The following is a 22,268-nucleotide window of genomic DNA, read 5'->3' on the forward strand; positions in this document are numbered from 1 at the left end:
CGATGATCTCTGGTGGGCCAGGGATAGAGGACGTGCCTCTATCCTAGTGCTTCTTGATCTCTCAGCGGCCTTCGATACCATCGACCATGGTATCCTTCTGCGGCAGTTACGAGAGGTGGAAGTGGAAGGCACCATCTTAAGGTGGTTTTCCTCCTACCTCTCGGACAGATCGCAGTCGGTGTTGGTTGGGGGACGGAGATTGACCCCTAGGCCCCTCAAATATGGGTGCCGCAGGGTTCAGTCCTGTCCCCCCTCCTATTTAATCTACATGAAGCCGCTGGGTGAGATCATACGCTGGCACGGGATCAAATATCATCAATATGTGGACGATACTCAATTGTATCTGTCCACCCCGTGCCAACTCAGCGAAGCAGTGGAAGTGATGTGCCAGTGCCTTGAGGCTGTCAGGGTCTGGATGGGAGCGAACAAGCTTGCACTCAATCCAGACAAGACCGAGTGGCTATTGATGCTGCCTCCCAAGGATAGTCCAGACATTCCACCTCTTAGCCTGGGGGGTGAAATTATATACCCCTCAGAGAGGGCCCGCAATTTGGGTGTCCTCCTGGACCCGCAGCTGACGTTAGAACACCATTTGTCAGCTGTGACCAGGGGGGCTTTTGCCCAGGTTCGCCTGGTGCACCAGTTGCGGCCCTACCTGGACAGGGAGGCACTCATGCCTCATCACCTCAAGACTGGATTACTGTAACGCACTCTACATGGGGGTGCCCCTGAAGAGTGTTCGAAGACTGCAGTTGGTCCAGAATGCAGCCGCGCGAGCGATACTGGGTGTACCTAGATACACGCATGTTACACCTATCCTCCGCGAGCTGCACTGGCTCCCCATTGGTCTCCGGACGCGCTTCAAGGTGCTAGTCGTTACTACATGGTTTAGGACCTGGCTACCTGAGAGACCGCCTCCTGCCACTTACCTCCCAACAACCAATAAGATCGCACAGGTTGGGCCTCCTCCGGGTGCCGTCGACCGGACAACGCCGGCCCCTCGGGGAAGGGCCTTCTCTGTAGCTGCGCCGGCCCTGTGGAATGAACTTCCCATAGAGATCCAGACCCTTACCACTCTCCCGACCTTCCGTAAAGCCACCAAGATTTGGCTGTTCCGGCAGGCCTGGGGCTGTTGATTAATATCCAGCCCCACTTGGACAGAATGGATGGTGTGTTAATTTTAATATTGTATTTCTTATCTTAAAATTTTAAAATGCTTTTTATCTTGCCTGTAAGCCGCCCAGAGTCCCAATGGGAGGCATACAAATTTCATTAAACTGAAACTGAAACTGAAATTGCATTTCATTGACATTGGTATATAGATTAACCCCAACCAATCTACATCATTCTCCTGATTTTGATTTGGTTAGAAGATTTACTTAGTCTTAATCTATTGCTTGTCATACCTCTGTACATGACCCATCGATTTGTACACCTTTCCAACTTGGTAGTAACTGGAGTACTGATTTTCATTTTCTGTTACTAGATATTCTATAAATGAGGATGATTTTCTAAGGTATGATGTCTCTACAATACAGAATTTCAGTATACTTCTTCCATCTACATTAATCTTCCTGGAATCAGTTACTATAAGTCTACTGGCATCCTTTAACATATTAATTCAACAGTTTTTCATTATGTATTATATGTATTTACTATCTATATTTGTTAATGTAATGCCACATCATCAGTGTATCTAAAAAAACCAGCTTGATGCTTTCTGGGTTACTTAAGATTACAAATTATAATTATTCAGAGAGATTTTCAAAGGCATTTTAGATTGCAAATTTATCTGCACCTCACTTAACTGCATGCACGTTTGTAATTATACTTGCACTTGGAAACTTTAAATGTTCATTTTGTTTAAGCATTATTCAAGCATAGCTACACTAATATATTTCAGTACCAGTTGTCACATTTGAAAAAGTCAAAATTAGCATAACTCTGCTTTCAAAAGGAAAACTATTCCCCAAATCTTTACTGAGCATTTATTGAGAATCTGACAATATCTTATAATTTCCAATCTTTTATGCCACAGACTGATTAAAAAATTTACTGCCACATTAAAACCAGTGCCTTGACAGTTGAGTACTTCCTGTTACATTGAAATAACAGCCTACATATTCCTATTATTATTCCTTAATAATGTTTAAATTATTAAATAAATAACAATTCATATTAAAGATAGTAATTTCTATTATCATTAAATTCTACAAAATTTCCATATAATGTAAGCACTGCAATATATTTATTACCATATTTTGGAGTATAAGACGCAGCTTTTTCCTCAAAATCTGGGTGCGTCTTATACACCGAATACAGCATTTTTTGCCTCCCGAAGCCCCACCACTTCACCAAAATGGCTGTGCATACCCTTATGGAGGCTTTCAGAGAGTTTCTGGGGGCTGGGGGGGCAGAAATGAGCAAAAGATGGCCCGTTTTTTGCCCCCAACAGCACTCTATAAGCCTCCATAAGGGTATTTTTTTTACAAAAAACTGACCAACCTTGGAAAAATGAAAGGCTGAGTCAACCTTCAGCTGGGTAGAATCGAATTGCCAAACTGCAGTCAGCCAGCAGTCAGCAGATGTAACCTGCAGTACTGTATTCCAACTACTGCACCACCACAGCTCTTAATTAAAAAAGTATTGCCTTTCTTTTTATTTGAAATCCACCTTAATTTTTAGCCATCTGGTTTCAAAACCACATGTAAAAATCCATTAAGTAACCACTTGAGATTTATATTCTTATTCAGAATGTCCATCTTGAATGCAAAGTAGACCTTCAATTCCACTTTTTGGATCACTGTCATTTTTTTCTCAACAGTCAAATAATGGTTAAAACAGAGAGCATGGCAGTCTGAATTTTGCAGATGATCTCAGATTCTCCAAATTGTTTTGATTGTTTGGCATTGTATCAAATGAAAAACTTTATTATGTCCTTTAGAAAACATTACAAAAAAAGATAAATTAACATTATGCATAACAGTAAAACATAGAAAACTAATACAATAAAAAATATAAAGATTCATTAATATGGTAACAATAATATAAAATAACAGTGACAATCACCAAAATTTGAACTAATATGTAAATGTAGGTAAGAAAGATAGAATAAATGGAGGCACAAAGTATTACAGATTCCTAGTCAGAAGAAATGAGAGATAAGCACTATACTCTCTACCAAGGTAGTTCTTTAAAGATAAGATATGTCATCCAATACTCCCTATAAAGAGATCAACAAAGGAACATGTGGCTCTGGGATTCCACAGAGCTATGCCCACATGGACATACATCCATTGAAAAGTAATGTCCCCAAAGAACTATGGAAAACAGTGCACTTAACCTGACCAAGGTGAAGATTCAATGATATTTCAGAAGTAAAACTGGTGAGAGATTATCTGAAGGCTCATGCCCACTTGAGAAAAATCCATGAATGGTGGTGTTGAATACTAGACTTAAGATTTTTTGAAAATCAATATCCCAGATACATTGTTTGAGATGACTCCCAGCATTTTCAAGATCCAATAGACTTGGCTTTGTACAACATATTAACGAGATTAAAATTCTAATTTGTGGTTCAGCCTATGGTAAAGAACAAAATTATGTTGCCATTGAATGAATCAGGCCATTGTGTTAAGATGCAATATGATTAGTTGTTTGGGAATCGCATGATATTTGAAAACAGAAGTTGTGTTTAAAATTAAATGGGCATCCTGTATGTACCTGTAGTTGAACTACAAAAATAAAATTAGTAGCTACATGAAGGTATTCCTGGTATACCATATTTTTCAGAGTATAAGATGCATCTTTTTTCATCAAAAAAGGCTGAAAATCTGGGTGCGTCTTATACACTGAATACAGCATTTTTTGCCTCCTGAAGCCCCGCCCCTTCACCAAAATGGCTGTGCATACCCTTATGGAGGCTTTCAGAGAGCTCCTGGGGGCTGGGGAGGGGAGAAATGAGCAAAAAACAGACCATTTTTGCCGCCCCCCCCCAGCAGCACTCTATAAGCCTCCAGCAGCACGCTGTAAACCTCCAAAGCTATGCATTTTTTTTTGACAAAATTGGGCCCGTTTTTGTGAAAAATTGGCCATTTTTTGCTCGTTCCCCCCCTGCAAGCCCCCCCATGGCTATTCGTGCCTTTTTTAAAGGGGGGGCGTTTTCACGGGCGGTTTGCAGAGTGGAAAAACTTTTTTCCTTTTGGAAAGCTCTTTAACTGATTGATGAGAATTACGTTGATCAAGTGCTGTTCCAGCAGAAACACCTACCTATCTACTGTATTTCTCTCTCTCCCTCTATTCTCTCTCTCTCTCTCCCTATACCTACCTACACACTCTCTTTCTCCCTACCTATCTACCGTATTTCTCTATATATATATATTTCTCTCTCTCCCTATCCCTTTATCTACCTACCTACCTACAAACACTCCCTCTCCCTATCTACCTACTGTATTTCTCTAACTCTCTCTTTCTCTATTTCTCTCTATTTCTCTCTCTCTCTCTCCTCTCTCTCTATATATATATATATATATATATATATATATATATATATATATATGTATGTACGTATATGTATGTATGTGTGTTTTTGTGTGTGTGTGTGTATGTATGTACGTATGTATATAATACATATACAAATAATGTAATATATGTATACACACACATATATACATATACATATACATATACACATACACATACACATACACATACACACGCATACGCATACGCATACACATACCATACACATACACACATATATATATATATTAGATTTTTACAACCCCCGGTATGCCCAAATATGGGAGGAAGATCACTACTTCCATTCTCTGTCCTTCGGCTCGTCACAAGAGACCATCCAGGCAGAAACCCAATATTTTTACTGTTGCCTTTTTGTTACATTTTTGTTGTATTTGTGCTGATAAATAAATAAATAAATAAAAAATATATCCCTTTATCTACCTATCTACCTAACTACTCTCTCTCTCCTACTTACCTACTGTATTTCTCTCTTTTCTCTCCCTCTCTATCCTTCTATCTACCTAACTACTTTTTTAAAAATTTGCCTCTTCAAAACCTTGGTGCATCTTATACTCCGGTGTGTCTTATACTCTAAAAAATATGGTATATGAATAATACATGTTTTTCTAAGACTTTGTCAGAATTTCAGATTCAATTAATACTTTTTGAACAATTTTAATGATTTCAGTTCAAGCTATCACTGCACATTGCATGAGCATTATTCTACCATAGTTAAACATCAATTAGCATATCAAAAAATAATAATTAGCTATTTTGATATTTAGATGCAAAGTGAAAATTTGATAGGTCTTTCATCAAAAGTGCATTATTAGTAAGAAGAAAATGAGTTATGGCTAGTTTTCTACCTCTCTCCATCATGCTATGAAAACTTATATTGTAGGTTTCTCATCATTAAACATGTCTTTCCATTGCTCAGAAGATCTAGAGCTGACCTCATTGCTTATACAGGGAACAAAAGGGAAAATGCAAAATGGAAGCTATGTATCAGAATGAGATCACTTTCAGGAAATCAGGAACATCTGTTAATTCTGAATTGTGTAATTACTGGGTAAGACAGCCAAGAAATTGCATCTTCCCTAAGCATTACCAGAAGGTGATACTTTAATCAACAGGAACTTCTAATAGTGATGCTTTCTGGTGTGAACTAAGATAGAACTGGCTTTTGATTGATAGCAGAGAAATCAATCTGGAAAATGGAATTCTCTGATTGTACTAACATACAAGTTGATTGTATTACAGAGGTAGATTCTATTTTTTGGTAGGTAGCTGGCCAAAGGGTGTGTCTAACAAATGGAAGATACAAAGAGAGATATAAAAATAACTTTTATTATTTTAATAGGGACAGAAGCATGAGGCCATAGAAACACAAAGCTAGAAGGAACTATTTAAGGCTTCAGGTCTAACATGTAGTCCTTGACGTATGACCAAAATTGAGCCTGAAATTTTTGTTCCTAAATGAAACATTTGTTAAATGAATTTTGCCTCATTTTACAATTTTGCTTTCCACAGTTGTTAAGTGAATCACTGAGATAAGTTAGTAACATGGTTGTTAAGTTAATAAGGTTTCCTCAATGACTTTGCTTTTCAGAAGGTTGCAAAAGGGGATCACATATCCCAGGACAATGCAACTGTCATAAATATGAATCAGTTGCCAAGCATCTGAATTTTGATCACATGATCATGGGGCAACAGTCATAAGTATGAAAAATGGTCATAAGTCACTTTTTTCAGCACCATTGTAACTTTCAATGGTCACTAAATGAATGTTTGTAAATCAAAGACTACCTGTATAGCATTCCAGATTAAAGCATTCTTGAAGACGTGAAGGTTCTGGTAGACTAGTGCAAGAAAAGTAACCTGGTTCTTAATGTTAATAAAAGAAAGGAGATCATCATAGATTTTAGAAGGAGCCGGCATAGTCATACTCCAATCAGTATCAAAGATGCAAGTACAGAGGTGGTCGGCAGTATTAAGTATCTGGGGATGCAGATAACTCACAATCTGAACTGGTCTCTGCACATGTCATCCTTAGTGAAGTGTGCAAACCAGCATCTGCATTTCTTGCGTTGGATGAGCAGAGCACATCTTTCTCCTTCTGTCCTGACCACTTTTTACAGAGCCACAATTGTGTTTTAACAAAGTGCATCACTGTTTGGTTTGGTGGTTGCAGTGCCTCCATAGAGAGAAAGTCCATTCAGAGAGTGATCAGCCAAGAAGATTATGGGAAGCTCACCTCCTGTCATTCAGGATACTGTTTATAAGCTCTATGTGCTTCCAGATCAAAGCATTGTTAGATACCCCACACACCCACTTCATGGTATGTTTCTACTGGTCCCCTCTGAGTTTTGAAGTATTTCTAGCAGGACTACCAGATTCTGTAACAGCTTTGTTCTCTTTGCTATGCCATCCGTTCGTTTTTCTTGCAAAGCATACATTTGAACTAGAAAATAATGTAAACATGACTTAGTTGATATGAAAGTGAAAGTTATTTTTTCATAGAAATGTTCTAACATTCTTTCTTATCAATCTGGAAGATAAATTTGAGACCAAATGAAAGTTTCCAGTTTAGGCTGATTTTATGTAATTATTAAAGTTGCTTGTCAAACCCAGATATTTAGTGAAGTTCACTTTCTAAATCTTCATTCTATCATTATTATATGATAATTATATTATATTATTATATCATTTATCATCATTATAATCAGGTTTTTTTTAATTCTAAAATTCTTTCATAGCAAATCTAAACACTAAACATGAGTTCATAATTGCTATGAAGAAATTTGATTAAAATGTTAAGCGCTTCTTTTTTATTTTCTCCATGTGGTTTATGTAATGTTTTGGTTCACAAGAAGTGGCATTAATCCACCATGCTGATAATTCACATCCTTGCTCTGTGAACAATCTATGTTTAAACTATAAAGCAAGTCCTTCAATATATTAGTAGTCAACAATATTTTTAAAATTTAAACTCTCCAAGAAATAAGAAATGTGTTTCTGGCAAAAGACATAAGAATAATGCCAAACATCTGAAGTTCTTTTGTGGGAATATCAGGAACTTTTCAGAGCAAATAACTCAATTCAAATGTTTTTGATAGCTTAATGGTGACATCATTTAAGCCATAAATTATCTTTTATGTCATACATTTATACAGTATTCCCTGAAAGGTAGTGATTTATATGATACCTTTTGGTTTCTTGAACCAATTCCATTCATAGGAGCCAAATTCTCTACCACCCTGTGTGTATAGAAAGAAAGATACATGAGAATGTAACACACATATACACAAATATCCACTTGCATACACATACATGCTTTGCTATAAAATAGAAATAAATTAAAGCAGACTACTACTCTTACCATGAATATTTTATATTAGAGGTTACTACAAAAACATTTATTCAGAATTAGGAAGAGAAGAATCCTGGAGAAAACTCGGACAGAGAAGGATTTTTGTTTTATAGATAGGCCAATGAATTATAAACTTCTAGATATACTGTATGTGGAAAAAAATGCCTTTATGGAATTGTAAGGTGGTTTTCTCTATCACTAAACTCCTAGCAAGCCATCCTGTTTTTGTTGCTAGAACTGTGACATATAGAGATTATTAAATCAGGATTACTGTAACACATCTTTGTGGGGCAGGGAGATGGAAAGTGATTGCTGATCTTGCTAATTTTTATTTGGTTTTTAATTCAAAACTCAAATAATAAAGTTCATAGATTGAAAATTGTATATATTTGATATACATTATATGAGAGGTAAAATTTTGTTCTTCACTTTCTTTTTCCTCCTCTTCCTTAAAGATCTTATTGCACTTTGAGCCTCAGCAAAATAGAAGCTTAGTAACACAACCAGATATAAAACGTTTGAAAGAAATCCTTCTTCAAAAAACCCAACATAGCTATGTATGTATTTAATGGACTTTAAACACACACACACACACACACACACACACACACACACATTCAGAGCCATTTCATCAACATTATGAAATAAGAATAACCTATGGCTATCTCCACAATGGTTTCTTATTTTGTGGATAAGAAAGCTAAGCATATTTATTCCAGTCCAATCATGGATTCACCATGAATCTCAAAGATGTGTACTGTCTTTAATACCAACCACGAACTTTAGCAATAGTAGCAATAGCAGTTAGACTTATATACCGCTTCATAGGGCTTTCAGCCCTCTCTAAGCGGTTTACAGAGTCAGCATATTGCCCCCAACAACAATCTGGGTCCTCATTTTACCCACCTCAGAAGGATGGAAGGCTGAGTCAACCCTGAGCCGGTGAGATTTGAACAGCCGAACTGCAGAACTGCAGTCAGCTGAAGTAGCCTGCAGTGCTGCATTTAACCACTGCGCCACCTCGGCTCTAAATTTAATAGTGATCAAGTAACAGTAACATTGTGTTTGTACGGTTAATTATTTCTGTCTGCTGATAAAGTAACTTCAGTTTGATTTTCCCAAACACTAAGAACAACAGAAGACCACACTCGGGTTAAAAGTTATAATGCAAACAATTACTTAAACAAAATAGCCCTGATTAGGCTGAACCTTTCACTGTTTTTACTAGTTTCTTCCACTTTTGCATTAAATTCCATCATCCTTTTATTTAATATGCAAAGAACAAAACTTATACCAAGATTGCTGTGTAGTAATTTGTATAAGCAAAATGTCATTGTGCAAACTACTCATGCATTTAAAATGCTGGAGCAAATATTTAATTCATCTGGTCCTGTGATGAAGGTGAAAGTTATAAAGCAGCTGCCAAAAAAGCATTGTTTTTGTATCAGCTAAGAACAGCTGCTTATAGTAAGTTTATAGTATCTAAGTGGAATGTCCTGTGCATATTTTTGAGGTTTGCTGGGGATTTGCTTCAGTTATTTCTCATAACTGTATGAGAAAATAATTAATATTACCCTTGCAAGCTGTGTTTATTACAGATTATGAATTAAAGTGCAATTCCTCTATGATTATACTAAATATTAATCCTTCAACAGTTAAACTGTAATTACTTTAAGGTAGCATTTATAAGTAAACAGTCAGTGGAATCTCCAGGCCACTGTGTTAAATCTGATATGTTAAACACAGACAAGATTGGTACAATTGCCTTTTTACACAAAACGGGGGGAAAAGCTTGGGTTACCCACAGCTTCTTTCTTGCAAGCCTTTTTGAACTTGCAATAGCCAGGTTTGATGTTGTATGCATCAGAAGTGGGATTCACTTACCTTCTCTACTGGATCGCAAATGTGAGTGTGCTTGGGTGCGTGTACTTTGTCTGCACATATGCACCGCCTTCTGAGCATGTGCAGTGCTCGCGCATTATATCGGGCAGGTGGGCAGAGCCTCTCACAGCCGCCATTACCAGTTCACCCGAACCGGAGAGAACTGACTGAATACCACCTCTGGTATGCATAGAACAGAGTGATATTCAGAGGAGAGGAATTGATGAAATTTTGATCAAACATCTGTATAGGATTTAAGCAAAATTGAACAGACACAAATGGTAGGAAAACCAGTGCATCTCTGAAGCTTGAGGCAATGTCTGAGAATTCACTAGTCATCTCTGAGCTGTAGATCATATGAAACCTAATCACATTTTCCAGTCTTGTTGATTTGTTGAAAACTGGGATCATTCATAAATTTGCAACTAACCTCTTTAGTTCTGTCTGGGATCTCTCACAGAGGCATATATGTATAGGAGTACAGAAAAAACAAAAATCCTAAGTAAGCGATGATTTTTTGGATATTATTTAAGGTTCTCTGCAGATTCCAAAATGTGTCTAAACTTCACAAAGATAGGTTTGTGATAGAACAATTATGATAGGTAGACTTTAATTATTATCATTGTTATTACTGTTGTTGTTAATCTTAAATTCAATTCACAGTCTGGGACTAGTAAAAACTTAGCAGTTCATGTTCTAACCAAGGACCTAAGAGCTGTTATTTAGGTACCGTCTGAGTATACAAGCAGTTTCGAGTAGGATGGGTTGTTTGTTTGTTTTTTTGCAAACTCAGGATATTCAAGTCTAATACTGTAAGTTCAAAATATCCCTGTATCTAGGCAGTCCTTTGGGTATTGCTCCAAGTAATAGAACCTATTACTATTGGTACAACCATTGAATTCTTCCTGCTCAATTGCTCAACTTCAATTTGCAAATCATGATATTTCATTATTTTTTTCTGTCTGTTTCTTCAATTTATTCATCATCTGGTATTTGCAAGATCAATTAACCAGACTTTTTTATTTTCCACAATAGAGATATCAGTCATGTTGTAGGCCAGATGTATGTCTGTTTGAATCTAAAAGTTTATTATTATTATTGTTGTTGTTGTTGGCATTTATTTATTATTATTAATAGTAATATTAAGATTACATATTTCAATGCATTGTGGTTTTCTCACCAAGAGACATCAAATGCTCAGCTGCTGTGCAGTGAAAAGTGGGGAGGAAATTTGACACTTGCAATAAAAATGAAGGAAGAATAGATATAATTTCTTGGAGTTAATAGAAAATGTTCTGGCAGGAGATACTGCAATAGAATTCAGCTCCCCCTCAAGTTATATGAAACATCAAATCTGAATGCTACAGTTTTAATGACCTTGTGGCTTGGGTCAAGGTTAAGACATTTTTCCATGGTCCAAATAAATCCATTTTCGGGTAGTTTAGAGAGCTGAATATGTTTATATAGTCACTTCATAGTCTCTATCAAACTGCAACATAATTCTAGACATCAATATCCAGTATGAGATTATCACTGTATTAATAAACTGCCATGTTTGGTATTAATCCAGAAGCTTTAATTACATGTTAATAATAAATGATGTGCTGAATAAGCATTCTTTATATAATCTCATTGGTCTCCATGTGTAAGAACACAAACCATAATAGAATAAAATGTATATATAATTTTTCTTTCTTCCAGTCAATTATATCTGATTCCTAGAGACTGCCTGGACAAGTTAATATGTCCCCACAGTTCTTTTGGCAAGGTTTTTAGAAGGTTGCCATTGCTTCCTTTCTAGGGCTGAAAGTGGGTGACTGGCCCAAGATCACTAGGTTGGCTTTTCCCTAGAAAACTACACTACAACTTGCAGTCTCCCGGTTACTAACCTGATGTCTTATCTGCTAGAACAAACTGGGTCTCTGATATATAGATATGTGCAGTGAAATCAGAGACTACCTAAATTGTTTGATTATGGATGAGAACAACAGATTTTAATATAATAATGTGTGGACTATTGGCTTTTATGTGGCAGAACAGATAAGTCTAAAAGTGAGTGAGGAATTGGGCCAGTTTACTCTGATGCATAAATTTCAGTTTTAGGCTTGTTGAAAGTAGACCACTCCAGTGGCTTCAATCCCAAATTAATCTAAGACAGGCAGAAGCAAGATTCATGTACTATATATACAGAGCATGATGTTTTTAATGGTAGGGTAATTTATAAATCATGCTGAATGGATCCAATTTAATTTGGGGAAGAGACTTTTTGATTGCTGTATGAAGATTTTAATTAAAAGCAATCTTGGGTTTTGAGTCTTATGCCATTGTGGTGTATTCATCATCACCATGTTTAAGGGGAAGACATAAAACTAGGAAAGAAAGAGTAATTTGGAACAATTAAAAGTATACTAAAAACTGTGCAATGAAACAATAAATTGTATCTGCTGAATCATGTAGTTCTTCATGTCTTAATGATGGAAAGTCTCATGTTTAGGAAGTTTAAAAAAAAATAAAAACAAAAAAAAAAAAAAAAAAAAAAAAAAAATAAAAGATCGAGAGGAAGCAAAGAATCTTGAGAATTGAGTAATTTTTCATAAAGTTTTTAATGCAATAGGAAGATATTTTCTCTGGTTTCTTAAACATCTGCTGACATGTCCCCCCAGTTCTGTAACAGCCCATCTGTCTATGTGTGTGCATGCATGTATGCATTTATATATGGAGAAATATATCTCTTGAGAATCTTGCAAAGCACATTAAATACCTTAACGCAAAAATGCAGATTAACGTATTTTGGAGTATAAGACACACCTTTCACCCCTAAAAGAGTGTGAAAATGTTGGTGCATCTTATTCACCGAATACAGCCATTCCTGAAGCCCCGCCCTCGCATCCCATTTTTGTGAAAATTGCTATTCTGCAAAAAACAGGCAAAAAACGGGGGCATTTTTGCCTTTCCTCAGTGTCACTGAAGTCTGAAAAGTGCTCCTGGGGGCCAGGGAGGACAAAAAAATTTTCTCTTACTTACCTCTTCGAAATCTTGGTGCGTCTTATACACCGGCGCGTCTTATAGTCCGAAAAATATGTTACATGGGAAACCTGTGAGTGGATTGCTACACTAACTTAACAAAGAAAAGCTTGACATTTACAATGTTTATTTTTCAAAGAGCAATAAATTGATCCTCTCTATATATGAAATATAGCCATTCAATTCTCCAGCAGTCAGTTTAAAGATTGAACAGAATATCAAATTTTTCATTCATGGCTAAGATTCAGATGTATCAAAGACACCAAGTAAACTATTTAAAAACCCTGTTTTGCCAGCATGCAGGTATTGAGAAAGCTGCTGAGCCTGAGTTTTCAATAGATTGTGACTGTGAGTCCAATTGCAAAAGCGGGGAAACGCTCCTTTTGTCAATGTTTGGAAATCTTCACATTCGTTTCTATTAAATATAGGGGGTCTAAATGGTTATTTAAAGCAATAACTGGTCCCCATTTACTTAGATTTAGGTTGGTATTAACATCAATCTTCAGTAGTTTTAAGGCTGCCTCAGATGGCTGGTATTTGTTTGAGTTTTATCTCCCACATCTAAATTGTTCAGAAATGAGCTTCTTAGATGCAAACTTCTAATTGTAAAACATGACATAAAGTGAAATAAATGAATAAAGCTGTCCTCTGACAATAATAAGTGTGTGTGTAGAATAGAATAAAGAAGAATAGTGTAAAAACTAGATTTAAAATACAGTGGAAGAACAGAAAGTGCTAAAGAAAAGCTGGTACAGCTCCAGTAAAACAAGTGAGATCAGAAGGCAACTTGAAAGCACCCACAAACTCTTACTTATTGTTGGAAACAGCATCACTAACCAACATAGATGGACTTCTTGTAAGCCCACCATTCTATATGCCAGGTGCTGTGAATTCCAATCTTCCACATATGCAGAAACAATAACTAGCTTCTATTAGCCAAGGTTCTTGAATTCAACTACCCCTTCATGCTAAGTGAAAAAAATATGCTTTCAAAGCCTAAAATAGGTTTTTATTACTTCCTTATCCAGCTTCTCATGCCTAGTATAAAACATGAGCCAGGTCACGCCAGTGAAAACCTAAACTAGTTCCAAATAACATATGCTCAGACATTCAGTTAGCTTTGAACTCAGATAGTAATGACTGATCCAAAGATTGCTTAACTTTCTCAAATCCAGGTGCCCTTCCCAAAGAAACCTTGCTACTCCTTAGACAGATGGTGAAATGCATCACAGAATAGAAGATTTTAAAACCCTATGAAAACTACATTCTGGACTATGTTGTTTAAAACAACCCTGCCTGTTTACACCAGTGCTTCTGCCTCTATGAAATAGTCCTTAGAAATTCACATTATAAATGATACAATTCCTACAGTCCTTTGTCAATAAATGAAATCAATTCAACCTCATTTTTTTCTGTTTTCTCCAGACCTTTTTCTCATAACCCTAAATTACAGGAGCCATCATCCCACAAACAGTCCCTTTGAGGGTATCAAAGAATATTATCTGCTAATCCTATTCCTGCAGCTGTTCTGGATGGGTGCCTAGCAACAATTCAGCCAAGGGATAATTACTTTATAGCACAAGGAGCTCCTTCCAAACTTCACAATACATGAATGCATCTAACGTATCAGCATTAGAGACCAACTCAAATACCATGTCCTCATATCTGAATGAACCGGTTATTGCCAGATTCAATCTTGAGCTCTGTTCAGGGAAAAGTAAGATCTCCTCTCAGCCTAAAGACTTGTGTATTTGGTCACACTGTACAGCTGATCTCCTGAAATAGACCCACCTGGTCCCCAAATGGAATGATCTCACTTTCATTTCTTTATTAGAGTAGCATGACATTGTTTAACGTGTATTCTAAATTACGCGCCAACAACAGCTATTGAAAGCTAATGAAAGCATGGTAAATAAATAGCCTTATATACTTGGAAAAGTTTGTTTGATTTAAATATTTTACTAGTGTTAGAAAAAAAAGATTGACTTATTCAGAAGATTTCTATAGGTACAAATATAATTCACATTCTACATATATAATATATGGCTTAAGATACTTCTTGTTTAACAACCGATACTTGGTGAACATTCAAAGTTATGATTGACCACCCAAAACTTGTGCCATTTTTAAGCATGAAATTCCACCCCCAAATCTCATTCCAGCACCATTTTTGCATTCAGAATGAAAATAATTTAGGTCTTCTGGCCACTTGCATCCCTGACCCCGACATCAGGATTTTTTTCCCTGGGGCAGGAAATACAGTTAAATTTTATAAACAACAATGAGCACCATTTTTAAGCATGAAATTCCACCCAAATCTCATTGCAGCTCCACTTTCCCATTTGGATTGGGGAAAAATTTGGCTTACTGGGTACCCCTTTCCTGACTTATTGTAAATATTCTCCTGTTGTAAATATTTTGAATGTTTGCCATTACTGGAAGAACAGGTTTTGTACTTGTTTAACATTTGCTGACTCTATATATTTTGATAACTTTTCGTGATCATTTCATTCCACCACACAAGAACGTCAGCTGTTATTAGTTCCATTTTTGACATCTTATTTTATGACAACCCTGTACCTACCCACGTATACCTTTCTTATGCATGTGCCTGAGATAAAGTAAATACACTGCAGTGAATAGATTGCAGGAATGTTCTTCCCTAAAATGCTTGATTTTTAAAAACAGCAAGCAGCACCCTTTTTAACCATGAAATTTCATTCTGACTCTCATCCTGGCATCCATTTTTGCATTCAGGTTGAAAAAAAGTTTTGCTTCTTGGACACCACAAAAGGTCCTAGAGTCAGGTCCTGTCAAATGGTTGTCTTGACATCCATCATGATTTGTGATGGAAATTCCAGGCTCAATTATAGTCATTACGTGTTCAGTAGAACAAGTTACTTGTTCCACTTGTTCTTGTTCAGTAGAATGTTCTATACTACATTTGTAGCTAAACCATACAAGTCTCATTTTAAATCAGTTGAAATGTGGATAGCACATTGAAATAATCAGTACATCGATTTATGTTTATCAGCCAATTAATCTCCTTTCCTAGACAATCTTCTTCTTCTTCTTCTTCTTCTTCTCTTCTCTTCTTCTTCTTCTTCTTCTTCTTCTCTTCTTCTTCTCTTCTCCTCCTCCTCCTCCTCCTCTCCTCCTCCTCCTCCTCCTTCTTCTCCCGCTGCTGCTGCTGCTTTTCTACTTCTGCTGCTGTTTGTCTGTCTTCTCCTTCTCTTTCTCCTCATTCTTCCCTTTCCCCTCCCCTTTCCCTCTCCTTTCCTCCCCCGATCATCCTCCTCCTCCTCCCCTCCTCCTCCTCCTCCTCCTCCTCCTCCTCCATGTTATTGCTATCAATCTCATATTCTCTTTGGTCCCTGAAAGTTGATGATATAGTCCATATTACTCTCAATCCTAAATCTTCTAAAAAAAAAAGGAAAGAAAAAAGATGTTATAGAATAAAAACATACTAAAGTCTTTGGAGTATTCTAGAGAATTGTCATCATCTTTATCTCCTCCAATTAAAAAAGAAAAAAGGACTGAAAATCCAGCCATACAGCATTCGGTGAAAATCACTCTGTCACTGAAACTGTGATAAAAAGTGAAAAATTTCCAAAGTGAATCTTGTTATTCCTTCATATAATTACCTGCCTTTATTCAAGTATAATGTATTTTTATAAGATATTTTCTGAAAGCCCTGGGAAAAAAATTCAGGAAGGGATGAATAGCAGGCTGAAGTAGAGCGTCACCAAAACTTCATTGAGTGAATGATGTGGTTTTGGTTTTAAAATTAATCCAAATGGTTTTAATTGCTTTCTTGCTTTTGTCTTTTTCTTTTCTTCTGAGGGGGATTACCTACCTGTTCTGACCCCCCTCCTCCGTCCAGGAACAAAAGCCAAAACCAACATAAATGAGAATGTGTCTTTTAATCAGTCCAGACTCTCGTTGGCTGCAAGCCACATAAACAAGGAGATAAGGACTCTGGCAGCCAGTCCTACAAAACTTGGCAGCAATGCAAACAAACTCTGGCAGCAATCCAGCCTGCCAAGTTTGTTTCTTGTTAATCCTTAACGTTGACTTCTGCAGAAGGGCGTGGCACAAGCAGTCTCTTTTATAATCAGGAGAGGATGTTAATGAGCATCAGCTGAGCGTAATCACCTCTTGTAATTACATTGTTGTTCTTGACGCTGAGTAGCCCTTCGACGGCATGCATCCCGGAACAACACAGGTGTTTTCTGGATCACTCACTCTTGTCTTCTCCCCACTGATCCAAGGCTCAGACGCCACCTGGTGGCCAACCAGTCTCTCTTCGCCCTGCTCGGAGTTGGAACCCTGTCCAGGGTCCTCCACCTCCTCCAGGGCCAACTCATAAGACCCCCCACTGTTGGAGTCTGGTGGCAGCTCCAACGGCTCCTGCCAGGCCACAACACCTACCATTAGTTATGCAAACCTGATTAATGTACAGTTTGCATTTCTGCATTATGGAAGGACTCCAGTTGATATCATATTTTGCTCCTTGCAAGTATTTCATCAGTTAGCTTACAACCAAGTACATGGATAAGTTTATAAAATGACCTTCAAATGACAAAAATGAGCTATGGAGCTGTGTTTGTAATTCTCTGTATGCATTTCTGTTCTATTGTGCTGCACTTGGGAGCTGTGGAAGCCATCAGGATTTGATTCTTGGCAGGGAATAGTCAGACGTTTTCTAGTTTTGCACATGGCTCCATTGTTTTCCCTGGATGTGCACCAGGCCTAAACAAAAGAATTTGGGGGAGGGGCACTATATTTTACACACTGCCTGGTGAGAGCAGAAGTTTTGTCTGGCAGCATGGCTCCCTTTTAAAATACAGAGGTCAACTCAGTGATTTCCTGTGGGAAGTTAAACTGTTGATGAACCTGGATCAGGGAAATCCACGTGTACAAAAGATGTGAACTTATTTCTACACCCATAGCAAATACCCAAGACAGTTCTTTAAGGCATGGACATAGTATAAGTAAGAAACATTTTGAAATAATTTAACTGCCGTGGATTTTCCTAAGAGACTTCCGGTTTCCATAGAGTCATTTCTCACATCACTAGAGTTCCAGAATTTTGGAAATAAAAGGTAAATGAGCAGTTAAGCAAACCAAGATTCACTTATGCAGAGATATTAATGTACTAAAAAGACACATGGCTGAGCAGCCAAATAGAATGTATATCCATTTTGATTGAGCATTTTGAGATTAAGACTCATTTTCTAAATATTTCTCCTACATGTTTCTAAAGACTAACTCTCAGCATTCACCACTATCTACTAGGTTGACTGAGTTGTTGGGCATGGTTCCACCACAAATGCGCGAATGACAAAAGCGCGCCTCACTAAACCGCGGTGACAAAACCGCACCGACAAAACCGCGCGACGAAGGAGCGACGAATGAGCCCTGAAGCGCGCCAACAACAGCGCGCCGACAGAAGCGCGCCGACAGAAGCGCGCTGTAACCTAACCCTAAACCTAACCCTAAACCTAACCCTAACCCTAACCCTAACCCTAACCCTAACCCTAACCCTAACCCTAACCCTAAACCTAAACCTAAACCTAAACCTAACTCTAAACCTAACCCTAAACCTAACCCTAAACCTTACCTTAACTTAAATCGCTTTTGACATCGCGGTTTTAGCGCCGCGGTTTGTCGGTGCGCTTATGACGTTCGCGCTTTTTGTCGGGTCACGGTTGGGCATGATCATTTAAATAAACCACATGATTTACACTTGAAACCACATTATCTTCATCACACCTGTCAGTTCCTTTGTGCTTGTAGAATTTGTAGAGTTCTTCTGAATTTGGATTTAAGTAGATTTTTCTTTACTTCATTTATTTCTAGCTAGTTTAAAAATGACATTTATTTATTAGTTGTCACTTCATTTCATGTTCTTAATCTTTCATACATTTATTTTTAATGTTCCCCTTGGCGACATCAGTAACACCATCGTTACAACTGAATTTCAAAGACACCTCTTTATACCCCCAAGTTTATTTCCCCCCCCCCCAAATTTCTAGATTTCAAATCTTTCCAAAAAGCGATTGGGGGAGTTAGAGGCAGCTGCCACAAATAATAACAATAAAAGTCTAAAGCTTTTATTTTAGGAAAATGAAGTGCAGCTGAGAACCACTGCTGTGCTGAGACTGCTGAAGAAAAATAAGTTCATCCCCCTCAATAGCTACAAATACTGAAACAGAAGTGCTTGTGTGTGCCATTTTTAATGTTGTGTTTTTATGAAAGGAATGCATAGCACTTAGTAGGAAGAAAAGTGCTTAAGTGCTGGCATTTAAACACCTACTTGTCACTTTAATGGTAAGTGTAAAATGTATAAAAGGTAATCTGACTCAGTTTATCTTTAAATAATATGGGTAATATTCAAAATGGATGATCTTAATTTGTTAACTGAAGAAAACATCCTGTCCTATAACTGGCTAATTAGCATAATAACCTGAGCTGACCATTATATCATTTTAACAGTTGTGTTGAGAAGGGGTGGGAGTCCTATATCGCAAGCGGCATGTCTTCTTATAAAAATGAGTTTTCACTTTAAAAAATAACCAATAAGTCACAGCTGGTTTAACTAGTAGCTTTGCATGTATACATATATATCAGACATCTCTTTAATCATCACTATCAACCAATAGGCATGAGGTTGAGGAATATTGTTCAAAAGAATGTTAAATGGTCTATGAAGGCAAATTATTTAGTTGCTGGATTTGAATGATCCTCATATTCTGGCATTACGATATCAAGCTATGTCACTGAATATAAATAGATTGTTATAGTTAGACTGTATCCAATTTACAGCCAATATTAAATTGTAGGTCCTTACAGATATCGACAGCGATATACGATTTCATCAAGACTACAGATGGACAAAGAAATATCTAATACATATATTTTATGTCCAGTTATGAATAGAACTCAAAGATATTAGACGACTTAAAAGACAATTTGAGGGTTTTTTTTAAAAGTTACAATAAAGGAAAAAAAACAAAACACTGAATTACTATAAAAGGACATTCATTGTGCTGTGAGGGAGGAGAAATGATTGTACATAGAATAAGTAACTGCAAACCTCTATAGAAGCAAGGATTCTATAAAAGTACGAAATTTGTATTTCGGGGAGACTTAAATTTTGTACAGTTGTATAAGTCAATAGGCTGCTAAGTAAATGTGCAGTGATCCCTTTTGAATCAATGAAATTCTTGAACATAGTTATCAAATTCTTTAATTGCTTATAGTAAAGACCTGAGTAAAAATGATCTTCCAGAGATGTGTAGCTATCTAAACAGTTTACTTCTATTATAAAATAGAAACTTATTCAGAGGTTGGACATACATATGAAAAAGGAGAGCAAAAAGAATTATCAAATAATCTGAATATTTATACTAAACTTTATGCTAAGATGCTAACAGACAAAATGAAGGACTGGCTAGAGGCTAAAGAAATGATATATATGAATAAATGGGTTTCAGAAAGGGTCAATACACACTTGACACTTTCTCACATCTCTAAATTCTTGCAAAGTATCAGATTATTAACAGGGAAATATGGTTGCATTTGAAGAAAGACCATTTGGTAACACACAATCCCCAAGTTGATTTTTTTTAAAGTTTGACAAAATCATAATGGTTGCTAAAAATCCAGATGCAAGTAACTGTAAACCAGAATCACAAAAGGAATCTGATTTGAAAGTAGCAGATTCAGTGGAGACTGAAAGAAATATGGACCTTAGAGTTAGAATGAACTGAGTGGATTGCACATGCCTTCCTAAACACCAAGCCTGCATTCCTTTAAAAAACAAGAAAACCAACCTAGTGGGTAAGTGATAAATTGGTTTCCCCTAAGACCATGATGGCGAACCTATGGCACGTGTGCCACAGGTGGCAAGCAGAGCCATATCAGCCTGCACGCGAGCTATTGCCCTAGCAGTGCACATGTGTGCACTGGCCAGCTGATTTTTGGCCCACGCTGCCCTTCCCTTCTCAGGAGTCTCCACATGATACCAGATAAGTACAGGGCTCACACAGAAGCTCTGGGAGGGCGTTTTCAGCTTCTGGAGGGCTTATGGGAGGGCAAAGGAGGGCCCACTGGAAGTCAGTAAACAGGTTGTTTCTGGCCTCCGCAGGGCGTCTGGGGGCGGGGAGGAAGTTTTCACTCTCCTCAGACTCCAAAAAAAGCACGCACACATGAGCAGGTGCAGCAGAGGGGGTCATGTGCACATGCACAGGGGGCATGGCATGGATAGTGATTAAATTAGTCATGCTTTTGGCACCTGAGGCAAAAAAGTTTCGCCATCACTGCCCTAAGAGGATTGAAGCAAATTGGGAAATAGCTTGATCATGCTTAATTGGAAAACCATTTTATCTGGACTCTTTTGGGAAGGTAGATTGACTTTGGAGAATAGACTTATATTTAACCAGAAACCAAACCTACACGAGATGATATTACGAAACAAATGTGAATATTTGATCCAGGATGAATCAGTATTAACTGTTGGGATATTTGGGATAGATAAAAAGCCATGGTAATCTTTCCATGAATAGTTTGTTAACAGAAGATTTTCAAATTTTCACCTTGCCTTTCTTTTATTTTTCTATCTGTTAACTATTTTGTCATGAATACAATCGATATATGACAGGTTAATAATCTGCAAATATAACTAGGAGTTTAAAAATTTGGGTAGTACCTGTTTCTCAAGGGTTCGGAAAGTACTGTAATACCACTGCAATATATTTATTATTATTCAATTAGGGGGATATGTGCATATGTTAGTGTTTTGTTAATGCACCTTTTTAATGTCTTTGTTCTGTGTGATATTTTCTTTGGGTTTTTTTTGTTAATGTATTTTTTGAGTTTTATTTTAATTTTTTTTGAATAAAATAAAAGTATAAAAAATAAATAAGAGTTACATAGAAATGACTTCAGTTGCTGTATTTTAAATTTATCCAATTAAGGTTAAAACACTTATGATGTTAGCTCTGGTAACTTTTACGGATTTTTACTGGCTCAATTTGAATAATGAGGATTGGGGGATTTATTTAATGAGATATAAACTTAAAAGGAAGACATTCAAGTGGCTCATTAATCGGGTTCATAGTAGATAATTATTTCTGGTAACAATTAATGGACTTTTTCCTATTAGGGTGGATGATGAGGTTTTAATGGTTTGTTTGTAGAGAATGAAGTGATATGGATTATTGTATTTTAAGAGATGGTGATAAGTTGTTAAAGTTGTTTATATTTTCTGGGATTAGTATTTATAGTTTTCTTTTTTCTCTCTCTCTTTAGATGTTTAATTGTTTTTTCTTGCACATTTTCTTTTTAGGTTTTAGTTATATTTATACAATGTAATATTTAATATAATAACTATAAAATCTTGGAACATTCTACTGATGAATTGTACAAAATTAACTATATAAAAATCAAAGTAATGTTTATTGGCACA

Source organism: Thamnophis elegans, chromosome 11 (assembly GCF_009769535.1).
Source record: "Thamnophis elegans isolate rThaEle1 chromosome 11, rThaEle1.pri, whole genome shotgun sequence".
Taxonomy (NCBI): Eukaryota; Metazoa; Chordata; class Lepidosauria; order Squamata; family Colubridae; genus Thamnophis; species Thamnophis elegans.